We start from the raw sequence: 15,080 nt of genomic DNA, 5'->3' as shown, positions 1-15,080 counted from the left end.
GAAACAGGTCGTTGGGCAGTTCCTAAAATGCCATGGATGGAAAGGATCTGCCATATATGTGAGAATAGGAACATCAAGGATGAAAACCACTTCCTCTTAGAGTGCCCCGTGTACAACCACATTATATCTCAACTTCACAATCTTTGTTACAATACTGACCTTGCTAGCCTTTTACAATGTCAAAATTATAGTGAGCTCGGGAAGCTTCTCTCCAAGATTTTTGAGCATAGGAATAAAATCTTAAATCAAAATAAATAATTTGTTTTTGGTCTCAGTGGATGTTAACCACCACCACCATCATCATCATCCTTAAAACCAATTATTTTATATATAAGATAATTATTTATTTAGTTTCAAATTGGAAATAATTAATGCTGGCAACCAATTGGAAGAGTTCCGGCCTAAAGAAATAATAATGATAAGCAAGGTAGCGTTCCTTCGACCAATATCACTCAACAACGCATATTTATGCGGGGTACTTCAGAAGCGTCACTGCTCCTTTGGGATGTGTTGGAGGCATCTAATTTTAACGGTAATGTTGCGCTCGAGATGGAATTACGAAAACTCATAACCAATTTTGACGGGCAGCGGTTTGAAAAGTGATGCGCATCGGAAGTTAATTCCAAACTAATTTTCAAGGAAAATGTTTATGTTTTGACATTTCTATACATTCTATAAAATCGTATAATGTCATTTAGTTCATTTTAATTTTAAACGGTATTAATATATTTGGTGTATTTTATTTAAAAAATAATATTGATTTTACGATGTAGTTATTCATTAATAATTATTTTTCAAGTATTTGTTAGGACAATAAATTGAAAATCTTATTACAATTTTTCTATAACATAATGTTAGGTGGATAACTGTGTTATGACATGGTTACAGTATAGATATCTGTATAATTATTTTTTTATTATTAATATTCGTAAGAAAATCATCTAAATGTAAAAATTTGAAAATAATTCATACTCGAAAAGAACATATTTACTATTACCTAGTTTCCATCATAATTTAAGCAAGTGTTTACGTAAAAAATAGATAGGAATAAAATATAAATAAATTTATTTCCAAGAATTTATTTCTCACTATTATTTATGACATTTATATTGGAATAAAACTATAAATGTATAAACTGATTAATAATTACTGTTCACCAAACTTTATGTATATTCTATACCCAAGTAAACAATTAATTTATCCACTTCACATTTTAGTTTGTAAATCACTAACAAAAATAAAAAAATATAACATTCCATTTACATATTAACTACTATCAATTTAATATTAATCATATAAATTATATATAGTTTTTAAATTTTTCTAAAACATCCTTTTTAATTTACATTACTAAAATGCCTCGCACCACTTATTTTATATTACAATATCTCATTAAATGTTATTTAATTTCTTACCTTTAATAAATTTATGATTTGGATTAATTTATCTTTTCGATATTTAAATAATAATATGTCTTCATGCTCCATTAAAGATTATTAATGAACACAATAACTTTGGAATATTAATTCATTTAATTCGATAAAAAGATTTTTACTATTTTTTATTTTTTAAATTACAGTTTTTTTTAATTCGATAAAAAGATTTTTAATATTTTTTATTTTTTAAATTACAATTTTATTAATAAAATTTAAAGCCAAATTTCTTAATACATGAGTTGTAATATTCTATATAATAAAAAATATTGCTACTTTTTAAATATATAAAATATTTATAATAAATAATAATATTTAGTTGCGAAGAAGTGCTTAAATAGTAAGATTCAAAACCATGAGAATAAATGGTCATATAAGCCCTTGAAATAAATCTCAGTAATATGTATATTTATTACAAAATCTCTTCTGTAAAAAAAAAAAAGAGAATATTTAATTTATATAGAAATGAAAATATTATAATATGAGTTTTGAAAATATAAATATAAATAAAATTATATTAAACATATTTTAAATTATAATTTTTAATATATTAAATAAAATTATAAATTTAATTTAAATAATAAAAAAAATTATATCTCAAAAGAAAACACTTTTATGTGATATATTTAAAAAAAAAAATAAACCTATAAAAATAAATGTTAAAATATGAGGAGAAGAATTAATTAGTTTTGATATGCTGCAGAAATATTCATTAATTTTATGGAAAAATGGAGTATCAATTTACCTGAGGTATTGGAAGTGTATCTAACGACCATTAAGAGTTTTTGGCTTTGGGTTTTGAAATCGTTGTGGAACTTAGAATCTCAAAACTAATTTTTTTTAGTCATTCTATGCTTGTTATTCGCTAATTCACCAAGCCTAAGAAAACAATTTCTTTTTATGGAGTCAGTAACTACTAGCAAAAGGCTTGTCTCCCTAATATCAGATTATGATGTGGTAAACTTTTATCACTCTAATAACTATGGTGAAAATTTCATGTAAAAATATACAAATACAACGAATGATTGGACACGTATTCCAAGATGAATGGTGGGCAAGACATCATAGTGTGTGTTCATTTGGTTGCTTATGGCTAAGGAAATTGGAAAAGGAAATGGCTAAGGCATTAAGGAGGCAAAAAGGTATTTTGGCACATTTATTTATGAAAATAATTGAACTAGGAGAAAAGGAAGGTGAAAGGTCACATGTTGCATGTGAGGAGGAAATTGAAGGAAAATAATGGAAAATGAAGAAAATAGAGGCCTCATTAATAAAAAGACTTATGAGGATCAATGGGAAAGACTTGGTTAGTTTAGCTTCGGAGCTGTCTCATTATTCTCTCTCTCTCTCTCATACTCTTGGACACTTAGATTTTTCTTGGAGCACTTTGGCATTGGAGCAAGAAAGGAAAAGAAGGCAAGAGGAAGCAAAGATGAAGCAGGGAAAGGTAGGATCAAGCAGCTACAATGGGCTTCATTGCAGGTATCAACTTGCATGTGTATTTTCCTTATTAGAATTGGCATGCATTGGATTTCATGTGTTAGTTTTCTACCATGGCATGGGTTTTGCAAGTTGTGACATTATTTTCAGCCTAGCCTTGCCATTTCCTGATAGCTTTGATGAGATGGGTTCTCTCTTGCTTTTTGTGGGGGATGGTCGGATTGGATTCCAAGCTGAGTGGGGTGGATCTCCGAAAAGAAAAACAGATAGTGGTAGAGATCTCTGAACGAGACTGAGGATGCATGAAGCCCTTGGCCGAGTAACCCCTGAACGAGACTGTGGGTTGCAGTAAAGCCAAATTGTCTGCCTCAGTGGTCATAGGAATCCTTGTCAGTGAATGGCGCGATATACGGTAAAGCCAAAAGGTGGATTTTCTCTGCGTTGGGCCTAGTGATTCCTGGATGGAATGCACGGTAAGTCCTGTAGAGTAGTCTCGATGTATGGCCTAGTGATCCCTGGATCAGATTGTGGATGCATGATAAAGCTTGAGATGTTAGGAGGCACTCAAATTCCTCACCGTGTAGGCGCAGAACTCCGATGGCATCCACATTGATTGGTGTTTTTTGATGTCTTCTATGAGTCCCACATTCATACTTGGAATATGGTGTGGGGGCGATTGGCTGAAGAAATACTTGACTCAGCCAATCTATGCTCAGGTGGAACGTGGTAGCCCCATCACTGATTCGTTCATTGCATTTATTGATGTGGACTTCATTCCCTTGGTTTTCATGTGCAAATGTACTGATATATATATATATATATATATATATATATATATATATATATATATATATATATATGGATTTTGATGGTTAATATGTCCATTGTATTTATATTCCTATTATGTTGGTTATATGTACATTTTATGGCAGCAACTATGTTTGGCTCTCAGTATGTTTTTACTTGTGTTTGAATGGATATTGTATTTATGACCTAATAAGTGATAAGGCGATAAATTGCATGAGAGAACAATGTTTCATAGTGATTCTCATATAAGTATGAGATCCATACACTCAATTCTATTATTTACACCTGTAGGTTACATGTTGATGATATGTTTGACGAAATGCCTGTCATGGCTAGTAGGGGTCTGCTGATGATCTTGTTCATATTGTTGTTTTTACATCATTGTTTCCTTTCATCCTTACTAGTTCTAAGTGAACATTCCATTCTAGGCAATGTCCCGGGCTCTAGGCCAAAAAGGGTGGCTCAAATCTTAGAATGCTAGCATTAGTGTTGGGACTAACTCACCTGGGAAGTGTCTAGGAAGCATTATAAAGCACTTGGGCAGTGTTTGGGGAGCATTAGTCCTAAAACTAACTCACCTCAGTAGTGTCTAGCGAGTGTTACCCTACCCTTAAGTCTCTCAAACAGTGGTGAGACCCAGGGATAGGCAGTCTGATTGGCTGACTTGTCTCCTGAAGGTTATTTCGATGAAGTTGGATTACTGTATGTGATGTTTCATCGTTTACATTTCCTTAAAGTCACCAAGGAGGTTGAATCTTATCATAGTGGCCTCTCGTCGCATGTTTACCCCAGCTGGTCGGTTGCTTGGGTTGATGTGGGAGGAGGGTGTTACAAAGTGGTATCAGAGCATGGTTCAACTCTCGGACTGAATGGGTTGAATGTGTGTTGGTCATGCATGCATGTCAGTTGCATGTGTGTCTCTTACACTTATATACTTGTTGCATTTGCTTGATGATGGATTAGGGTTGTAGTATGGTTATCATGGAGAATTTGATATTGATTTCATGAAGTATATTTGAAATGGGTATGTGACTGACTGTGTATGGATTATATGTCGCTCACATGTTGATTTCATGATACCTACTTACATCCTTGTATGTTAGGCTACATTTTTTAATATTTTGATTACATGCATTAGTCTTGTAAGTTGATACAAAAACTGATCGATTATGTTCGACTACATGCATTATGCGTATTGATAGTTGGCTTGACATTGCTTATGCATACTGTTGGTTGCATGTCCCAATGTGTACAATGGATTAACGATTGTTCTCATGCATGAGGTCATGGTTTTTGAAGTTGATATGGTCATGCATTGATGATTGGACTCTAGCTAGAATGGTGTATAGATGGTTTTGTACTCATGTGTTATATGTCTATATACAGTTGTTATGCATGTATGGTCTTGGTTATAGTTTGAATATTAGGTCAAACATGCCTTGTCGAGTCATTGTATGAAATTTAGGTCATCATGGTGCTATTGGTTGTTATGATGCTAATGTGTTGGTTGAGATAAAGCAAGAGATGTAGATAATCAAAGTGAAGTTGCAGCATTGGACCTCGAGCTAAGGGAAGATCATCATAGAGGTATTGCATGTGGGCATGCAGGTATGTATGTTAAGGATATTGATATGCATTATGATTATATACATTAGGTTTATGTACATGCATTTGATGTTATAAATGATATATGATTAGTGTAGTTATATGCACATGTGTCACATAGTCAAGAATGATAGTAGCTTGTAGTTGTGTCCATTACTATTGTTGTTTTATATTAGATAACCTCATGATTATGTTATATGTTGTTGATAAGTATGTTATAGGTTAGCTTGTTGATTTTTATATGACAGTTAGCTTGAAGATTTTGTTTTATGTTGTTGATGAGTGTGATATATAGATTATTATTGTTATATTCAATTAACTTGATGATTAGGGTTACATTATTGACATCTTGATGTTCTAATTTGGCCTGGTCATATGTGTGATGGTTATGTACATTGCGTTGAGGATATTGATATTAGATCTATTGTCTTAACTTGGTTTGACCTATGAAGATGGTTATGGTTGCGATATCCGGGTATGAGCCGACATATTTGCGATATGGTGTCATACTAATCTGGATTGATCGTACATATGTGATTGTTATGCTTGAATGATAGATGCTTATGAGCTTATAATGTGAACATATTAGTTAGTTATTGTTATGGATGTCATGATTTATGTTGACATGTTGTAAAGTTATATATTGCGAACTAGAATGATTATACAGACAAGATAGCCTCCCATGAGGTACCCTAAGCTATGAGTTGCTTATGTATTGTACTTGGTGTTTCATAGTTGATTATGTCGTCTATTTGGTATATGAGTGTTTGGTGCATATTATGTTGTGTAGTTAATTTTTTTAACATGGTATGTTGCAAGTTGGTTGAATGTTTGATGAATTACATAATATGAGTATGTGTTCCAATGATTTTGTTTTAAGATTATTTTACTAACATATATGTGTTGAGATAGTTGATACATATTTGAATGTAGTTGATAATTGTAGCATTATGTCTAATGACTATGATTTGACTATGGATTATGACATGATTGTTATTCTTGCTAAATGTTGATTTCCAATTGATAAATATGATTGTCTTGATATTTGGAACATGTGGTTGACATGTGTGATCAGTTGTGGAAACATGCATGGTATTAGCGTGACAAGGCAATAATTGATGTGATTACATAACTAACAATTTGGTGATGGGACAACATATAGTAAGCCTCAATTCCAGCAAGGTAAAAAGTTAAAGGAAAGGAATTGGGCAAGAATTCATTTGGCTATGTTTGGAAACCCTAATTTCGATCGAATGAGTGCTTTGCACACAGGAAGTCTTCTTAACCTTGATTTTTTCTAACATTATGTGGATATGTTCTATATTCGTGAACATACACTTGACAAGTATATTAGCTAGTCTTTAGCTACAGGTGGATCTTTTAAAGGATTGAAGTCCCTTTAGAGACGGTGTGGATGTGTTCAATTGCAAGCAATGTGCTTGGCACAATTAGATAAGGTAATTGGTGTATTATTATGTCTAATTATACATTGATAGTTATGTGTTTATGGCAGCATGATCCAGGGATTTGGATGGCAAGACAGGTTGTCATGAAATCTTGAAGATGGCTCAGGTGGAGCCTCCCTTGAGAACCATGGGGATTGAGTCATGGTGTCAGTCTTGTGCTTTTTGTATTTTGATCTTGATTTCTGGTTTTGTTTATGTCTGGTGCAAGGCCTTGCCACTTTGTTTTAATGTCATATCGTTATGGGTTTTCGAGGTCTTCTTGGTTTTTTTCTTGTCTTCTCTTTTATTTTTTTTAGTCTTGGGAATTGGTTGGGAAAGTTGATGGAGCTTGGGCAGAGCTGTGTGGTACATAAAAGCTACTGTAAGGTTCATATGAAGCTCGGTGCATGAGTAAGCATGGCGGAAGGTAGGACTATGACAGTTGGTCGGACTGGCTTGGTCCATTGTGGTAAATGGACGGTGGTAGTATAGTCATGAGAAAGGTAACAAGAATAGGTAAAGTAAATTGATTTGAGGTGTCATATGCCATGGATATGCTGGGAACTATTTTTCTCAATGTTGCACATGTGTTTCATGAATAAAGGAATTTCTCTTAACCTAGATCTTATGTTTATGGTAATTATGTTATGGTCATGATTATGTGATGTTTATATAAGTATACAAAATATATATGTATGAATGTCTTTGTCTAACATGACAATGATTGTTTTATGCTAATGATTATATATGCATGTATGTAGGTATCTATGTCACTATCTGATAGGGATTGTTAGGGATCATGCTTGTGAAGGAATAATTGCTTACGCAACTTAATGGCATGAAGAGGTTCCTGGTTCATGAGGAATCAAGTGGGAAGAGTAGTCAAGACAAATATATGAGGTCGTTATCATGTGGTTATGAGTTGATATTATATGATTATATTATGTCTATGTTATGGACAGGTTATACCAAGGGATACATCAATAAAGTGAAAGAAATGTGGTATGTGACATGCTAGGATAAGCATGAATGAGATACCGGAAGCAAGGTTTCTTGGTAAGGAAAATGTGGTTTTGGATGTGTGGTACTACTGTCATGTATATGTTGTATATGTTTTACACGTTGCATCTATGATGTGTGCACTTGAGGTGTTGTGTATACATAGCATGTGTACATGTTATTTATGCAATGTTATGTACAAGATGGTATAAATAGGATTGTGCAAAGATTGCATATGCGGTGTTGAATAGATATTGTATTGTCTTCATGACATATATGCGACGTGTGTGCATATGGTGCTCTGTGCATGTTGGATATGCAGTGTTGTGTGCAGATAATTCTATGTACATGTTGGGAATGCAATGCTATGTACAAGTGGTGTTGTGTGCATGTTGTACATGTGGTGCTATGTACATATGTTCTGGTATGCATGATTGTACGAGTGGTACTGTGTGTATGTGATGCTGTGTACATATTGTACAAATGGCATTGTGTGCATGTGGTGCTATGAACATGTCAGGCAAGTGGTGTTCTGTACATGTGGTGTCACGTACATGTCGTGTGTGTGGTATTGTCTACATGCAGTATTGTGTATGCATTACATAGTGGTGTAGTGTACATGTGGCGTTGTGTACACGTTGTGCATGTGGTGCCACGTACATGTGATTTTTTGCACATGTTGTACAGGTGGTGCAGTGTACTAGTGGCACTGTCTACATATTGTACATATGGTACTAGTGTACATGTGGTATTGTGTGCATGTCGTCCATGCTATGTTATGCGCATGTGGTATTATGTATGTGCATCATGTAGTCACACTATTGTGGTGTGTGTACTCGTTGTGTTATACTCTGTGTAGGTACATGTATTGGGTGGTATTGCACATCGGGTATAGATGGATGCACTGTGTTGTACACTGGTTGTAGGTGTATGTGTTGTACATCAGGGGTACGTGCATGTATTGTATGGTGTTGTGTGTCAGGTGTGGTTGTATGTGTGTGATGCACACTATGCGTATGTGCACCTGGTAGAGGAGAAGGCATTGGGTGTTTGTTGGGTGTGGCAACCGATCCAATGTCTATATAAAAGAAAAAAGGAATAAGTAAGGATCGATGAAGGATAGGTATCTGTATTGTATTTTAATTTTATTATGCATGTGACTTATGATTTTGGTATACGATGATTACATGTGATCTATGATTTTGGTTATGATGGTTACATGTGATTTATGATTTTGATGGTTATGTTTTAAGCTAACCTCATATGACATTTTTATACATGTTTTGGTCAAATATGCTAGTTTGAATTGTTGTGCCAGGAAGAGAACAAGATTGCAAATGAACCTTATTAATGAGCTACCAATGAGGTATGATGTGAATTTATTTCAATTTATTTCAAATCTAATGGAATTTATGTGCTTCATACATGAATGCATGAAATGCCTGGTTGGGTGATCGAAATCGACTACAAGAATTAGCAACAACAACAAAGGAATTGAAGCACACAGTAATATGCTGGTAAAGCACTTCAAGAGCATGGCCATTGTGGGACACTGGTACCCAATAGTGTCCATTGATTTCCATGAGCATGCTATGACTGGTATGATGATTTTAAGGAAGGGATATGCCTTGGTCTTTGTATCTTCTGATGCGAGGAAGCCTTTCCAAGGGATGGACAACGCAGGATAAGGGTGTGAGCGGAACTTGGAAGGTGAGTGACTGCACAGAAGAGCTGACCGGATTCCCAAGGGACTGTGTAGCAGAGAAGGGAAGGTCTTGGATGGATTTGGTTGGGTCATTAGCATTGCCAGATGGAATCAGATGCACATTGGGAGTGTGCCCTGGAACAATGAGCCGGTAAATGTTCATTAAGAAGACAAGTGGCACAGGATTATAGCGTTGGACATTGGATGCAGATTTGACTTTGCAGTGGATTTTGGACTTCCTGGGAAAGAGGTGGATCCTAGTATTATTTTGAGGGTAGAGGTGTGAGCCTCTAGATTCCCTTGTTACAGATGTGGACATCATATTCTCTTATTTGTTGGTTTAGCAAATGTGCATATGTGTATATGTAGTTATTGTAAATATTGTAATGCGCTGTGTTATAAAGCTCCAACATGCAGTATGGTTTTTATTTGGTCATTTTGTCATGATGATTTTCTTTTGATCATGTCATTCCTTGTAAACTGTAACGAGTTGTGTTATAACTCTCCATGGGTAGTATGTTTTGTTTTTAGTAGTCATGTTAGTTATAGGTGTCATTGAACACTGAGGACGGTGTGTACCCATGGGGAAGGGTTTTGTAACAACCTTGGTGAAAATTCCATGTAAAAATATATAAATACCACAGATGATGGGACATGTATTCCAAGCTGAATGGTGGGTAGGACATCGTAGTGTGTGTTTATTTGGTTGTTTATGGCTAAGGAAATTGGAAAAGGCAATGGCTAAGGCATTAAAGAGGCAAAAAGGTATTTTGGCACATTTATTTATGAAAATAATCGAAATTAGGAGAAAAAGAAGGTGAAAGGTCACATGTTGCATGTGAGGAGGAAATTGAAGGAAAATAATCGAAAATGAATAAAATAGAGGAATCTTTAATAAAAAGGCTTCTGAGGATCAGTGGGCAAGAATTGGTCATTTTAGCTTTGGAGCTCTCTCATTATTCTCTCTCTCTCTCTCGTACTCTTGGACACTCATATTTTTCTTGGAGCACTTTGCCATTGGAGCAAGGAAAATAAGGCAAGAGGGAGCAAAGATGAAGGAGGGAAACATAGGATCAAGCAGCTACAACAGGCTTCATTGCAGGTATGAACTTGCATGTGTATTTTCCTTTCTAGATTTGGAATGAATGGGATTTCATGTGTTTATTTTATACCATGGCATGGGTTTCGTGAGGTGTGATAGTATTTTTAGCCTAGCCTTGTCATTTCCTGATAGCTTTGATGAGATGGGTTCTCTCATGTGTTCTGTTGGGAATGGCCAGATTGGATTCGAGGTTGAGTGGGGTGGATCTTTGAAAAGAAAAACACATGGTGGTAGTGGTCCCTAAACCAGACAATGAACGAAGCCACTGGCATAGTAACTCATGAACCAGACTGTGGATTGCGATAAAGCCAGATTGTGTGCCTTGGTGGGCCTAAGAATCCTTGTCGATGAATGGCGAGATATATGATAAAGCCAAGAGGTGGATTTTCTCTCCATTGTGCCTAGTGATTCTAGGATGGAATGCATAGTAAATCTAGAGAGTATGTCTCAGTGTAGGGCCTAGTGATCCCTAGATCAGAGGGCAGATGCACAGTAAAGCCTAAGAGAATAGGAGGCACTCAAATTCCTCACGGTGTAGGCGAAGAACTCTGGTGGAATCCACAATGATTGGTGTTTTATGATGTGTTCTATGAGTCCCACATTCATGCTTGGAATATGACATGGGGGTGATTGGCTGAAGAAAGACTTGGCTCAGTCAATCTATGGTCGGGTGGAATGTGGTAGTCCCATATCTGGTTGGTTCATTGCATTTATTAATGATAAATTCATTCCCTTGATTTTCATGTGAATATATATATATATATATATATATATATATATATATATATATATATATATATATATATATATATATATATGTGTGTGTGTGTGTGTGTATGTATGTATATATATATATATGGATTTTGATGGTTGATATGTCCATTGTATTTATGTTCCTATTATGTTGGTTATATGTACATTTTATGGCAACAACTATGTTTGGCTCTCAGCATTTTTTTTCTTGTGTTTGAATGGATATTGTATTTATGACCTAATAAGTGATAAGACAACAAATGGCATGAGGGAAAAATGGTTCATAGCGATTCTCAGATAACTATGAGATCCCTACACTCAATTTTGTTATTTACACTTGTAGGTTACATGTTGATGATATGTTTGATAAAATGCCTGTAAGTGATCATTCCATTCTGGGCAGTGTCCCGGGCTCTGAGCTAAGAAAAGTGGCTCAAATCCCGAAATGTCAGCATTAATGTTGAGACTAACTTGCATGGGAAGTCTCTGGGAAGCATTATAAAGCACCTGGGAAGTATCTGGGGAGAATTAGTCCTAAAACTAACTCACTTGGGTAGTGTCTAGGGCGCGTCACCCATCCCTTAAGTCTCTCAAACAACAATGGGACCCAGGGATAGGTAGTCTAAGTGGATGACTTGTCCCCTCAAGGTTATCTGGATGAAGCTGGATGAATGTATCTGATGTTTCATCGATTCTATTTCATTAAAGTCACCAAGGAGGTTGAATCTTATCATCATGGCCTCTTGTCGCATGTTTACCCTAGTTGGTCATTTTCCTGGGTAGATGTGGGAGGAGGGTGTTACAATAACATCCTCAAACATTTGAATTCATAGCCTAACATCTTAGTAGAAAATTATCTATGATGACCCAAGGAGAGATAAATTATAATCAAAGGAAGTACCATATCCCAATCCCATAATATGTCAAACCATAGTAATACTTTGATATACTATCATTTCTTTCAATGTTTGTCAGAGGTTTCTAGTGAGCATCGAGATCTCCCCCTTTGGTATATTCCTTTCCTTCTCTGGTCTCGAAATCATAGCAAGGATAATAAGAATTTAATGAAAGGTGGACACATCCTAAGGCATATCTCATAACTCCAGTCATTTCCACTTAATGGAGGACCACCTTGATTAAACTCAAAACCCACACTAAAAGGTACCCAGGGCACATCCACAAAGAAAGAATTTATTTTGGCTGTAGTTTAAACAAACTTCTTTTTTTCCTTGAAATTATTGAACATCCGGTAAGATTTTGATAAAATTCGGAAAGGATTTTTGTAAATATAGGTCACAACAGTCAAACTTCAACATTTTGGGTTCCATAGTGGAAATGGATTCAACACCATCAAAAACCTCTACCAACAACGGAGCAAGCACATCTCCTAGTTCACTCGCAACTGTGCTCAACACACTCCATATGGAAGAAGCCAACTCTGTATGCCCACCATTCTTGCTCTCATTTGAAATATTTAACTGCAATGTTCACAACATTTTGGTTGAATCTGGCGCATCAGCTAACATCATGCCACTCTCCATTTCCATGAGGATCAATGCGAAATGGAGCAAGATATTTGCACAGATCATGCAACTAGATCAAACATGAGTACCATTCATTGGTGAACTACGGGATGTGATCATCTAGTTATCTCATGACGTCAAAGTTCACTAATGCATCAACATTGTCATTGTGGACATACCGGAAGTGTATGGCTTATTGCTTAGTAGAGACTGGTCCAACAAGTTGAATGGATAATTTTCCACAGACTGGTCACACTTATCAATTCTTTACGAGGATAAAAGAAATAAGATCTGGGTGTTATCGAAGAAATACATGAAACATAATTTCACTTCCCCTAATGGTTAGAATGACCCGTTGGCTTTCACAAAACTCATGTTTGGCAACTACCTCTTGGAAATATAACTGGGATTTTATCTCACAGAACCAAATCCAACCCCACTGGACATGCAGTTGGGTCTCCTTCCTTGCCCAACTAATGGAAATGAAACATGTACGATACATTGTATGACTAGTACCATTAGCACTAGCAATAGTAGAACTAGCATCAAGCAGTCTGTGTACAAACGAGTTGCGAACCATGTATTTTGATGGATCAATGACACAGGATGGCTCTGGAGCTGTGTGTGTCTTGATAGACGCAAAGCACAAGAAACATTTGATCTCAAGCCACATGGAGTTCCAGTACATCAACAACACTGCTGAATATGAAGAACTCGTATTGCGCTTGCACAACGCCATTATCCTCAATGTTGTTGTGCTCAAAGAGGCAAGTGATTCAGAAATTGTGGTATGACAGGTGCATAACACCATACATTTTTTGTCACCTAATCTCAAAAGTTATTAACAGATACTACACTTGATGGCCAACGTTGATGTCTTCAAGGACACAATCATTGACGAAGATGAGCACAAGCAGTGTCTGTTAGCCACGGTTGATGACAAGAAAGGAAACACCATCCCCAAGGCTGTGGTATCTCTTGAAAATCTCTATGACTTGTAGAACTGCTTTAAAGGGCCAAGGAATTGCAAAACCCATAGTTCCACCATGATGCATGAATAGGTCAACTTGGGGTCAACAGAAGTTTTGAAGTTTGTCAATCTCGGTATGTGTTGCACACTGTAGGAGTGGCAAGCATTTTTCCACTTGTTCAAACATTATTAGGATGTGTTCGCATGGACATACGATTATTTGAAAACATGTGACACACAAATAATCCAACATGTGATTCTGATCAAAGAAGGGGTCAATCCATTTTAGCAGACGCTGATAAAAATACATATGTCACTTGAACCCCTCATATAGAAAGAACTAACTAAGTTGTTGGATGCTTATATCATTTATAGATTTATTCATTCTACATGGGTTTCTAACTTAGTTCATATATGTAAGAAGTTGGGGTAGATTCGCTTATGCGTTTATTTATGAAACCTGAACCACGCCTCAGATAAAAACAACTACCCTATACCGTCGATGGAACATATTTTACAAACAGTATCTCGAGCAGAAAATGTTTTCTCCATCCAATGGTTTTTTGGGATACAACCAGGTTTTGGTAGTAGAATCTGATAAACTGAAAACTACCTTCTGTACCAAGTGGGGTACGTTTGCCTACAAAAGAATGCCATTTGGGCTTGCGAACACAGGTGACACATTTCAGTGCACCATGGACATCATCTTTCATGGACTTATCAGATAGACCATAGTAGTTTACCTTGACGATGTGACGGTCTTTTCCAGAAAACGGTCAGACCACATATGACATACGAAGAAGATACTCGAGCAATGCCGAAAATATTGGATATCCTTGAATCCGAAGAAGAGCGTATTCGCAGTGTTTGAGGGGAACCTCCTTGGGCACATGATTTCCATAAGTAGGATCAAGGTTGATCCAGACCGAGTTCAGAGGATTACACAGATTCCTCACCCAGCCAACAAGAAATCCATGTAGTCCTTCTAGGGGAAGAACAACTTCCTCCAGAAGTTCATCTTGGATTATGCAAAAATAGTGAAACCTATGCAAGACATGATCAAGAAGGATGTAGTCTAGAGCTAGGGTAAGAAGGAAAAGAATGCATTCACCTATATCAAGCAATATATATCATATGAGGCTGCATTCTACAACCCAAACTTTAACAAGGATTTCTTACTATACACCTTTGCCTTTGACAATTCTCTTGTTGCAGTACTCACTCAGAAGGATGAGTTCAACAACGAACGTCCCATCTCCTTCATGAGTGCAAGCATGCAGGGACCCAAACCCAACTAC

This window comes from Pinus tabuliformis, chromosome 8 (assembly GCF_031772625.1).
Source record: "Pinus tabuliformis cultivar Carrire ecotype Pingquan chromosome 8, CPIR1, whole genome shotgun sequence".
NCBI lineage: Eukaryota > Viridiplantae > Streptophyta > Pinopsida > Pinales > Pinaceae > Pinus > Pinus tabuliformis.
The sequence above is the reverse complement of the archived record's forward strand: the minus strand, read 5'-3'. Positions refer to the sequence as shown.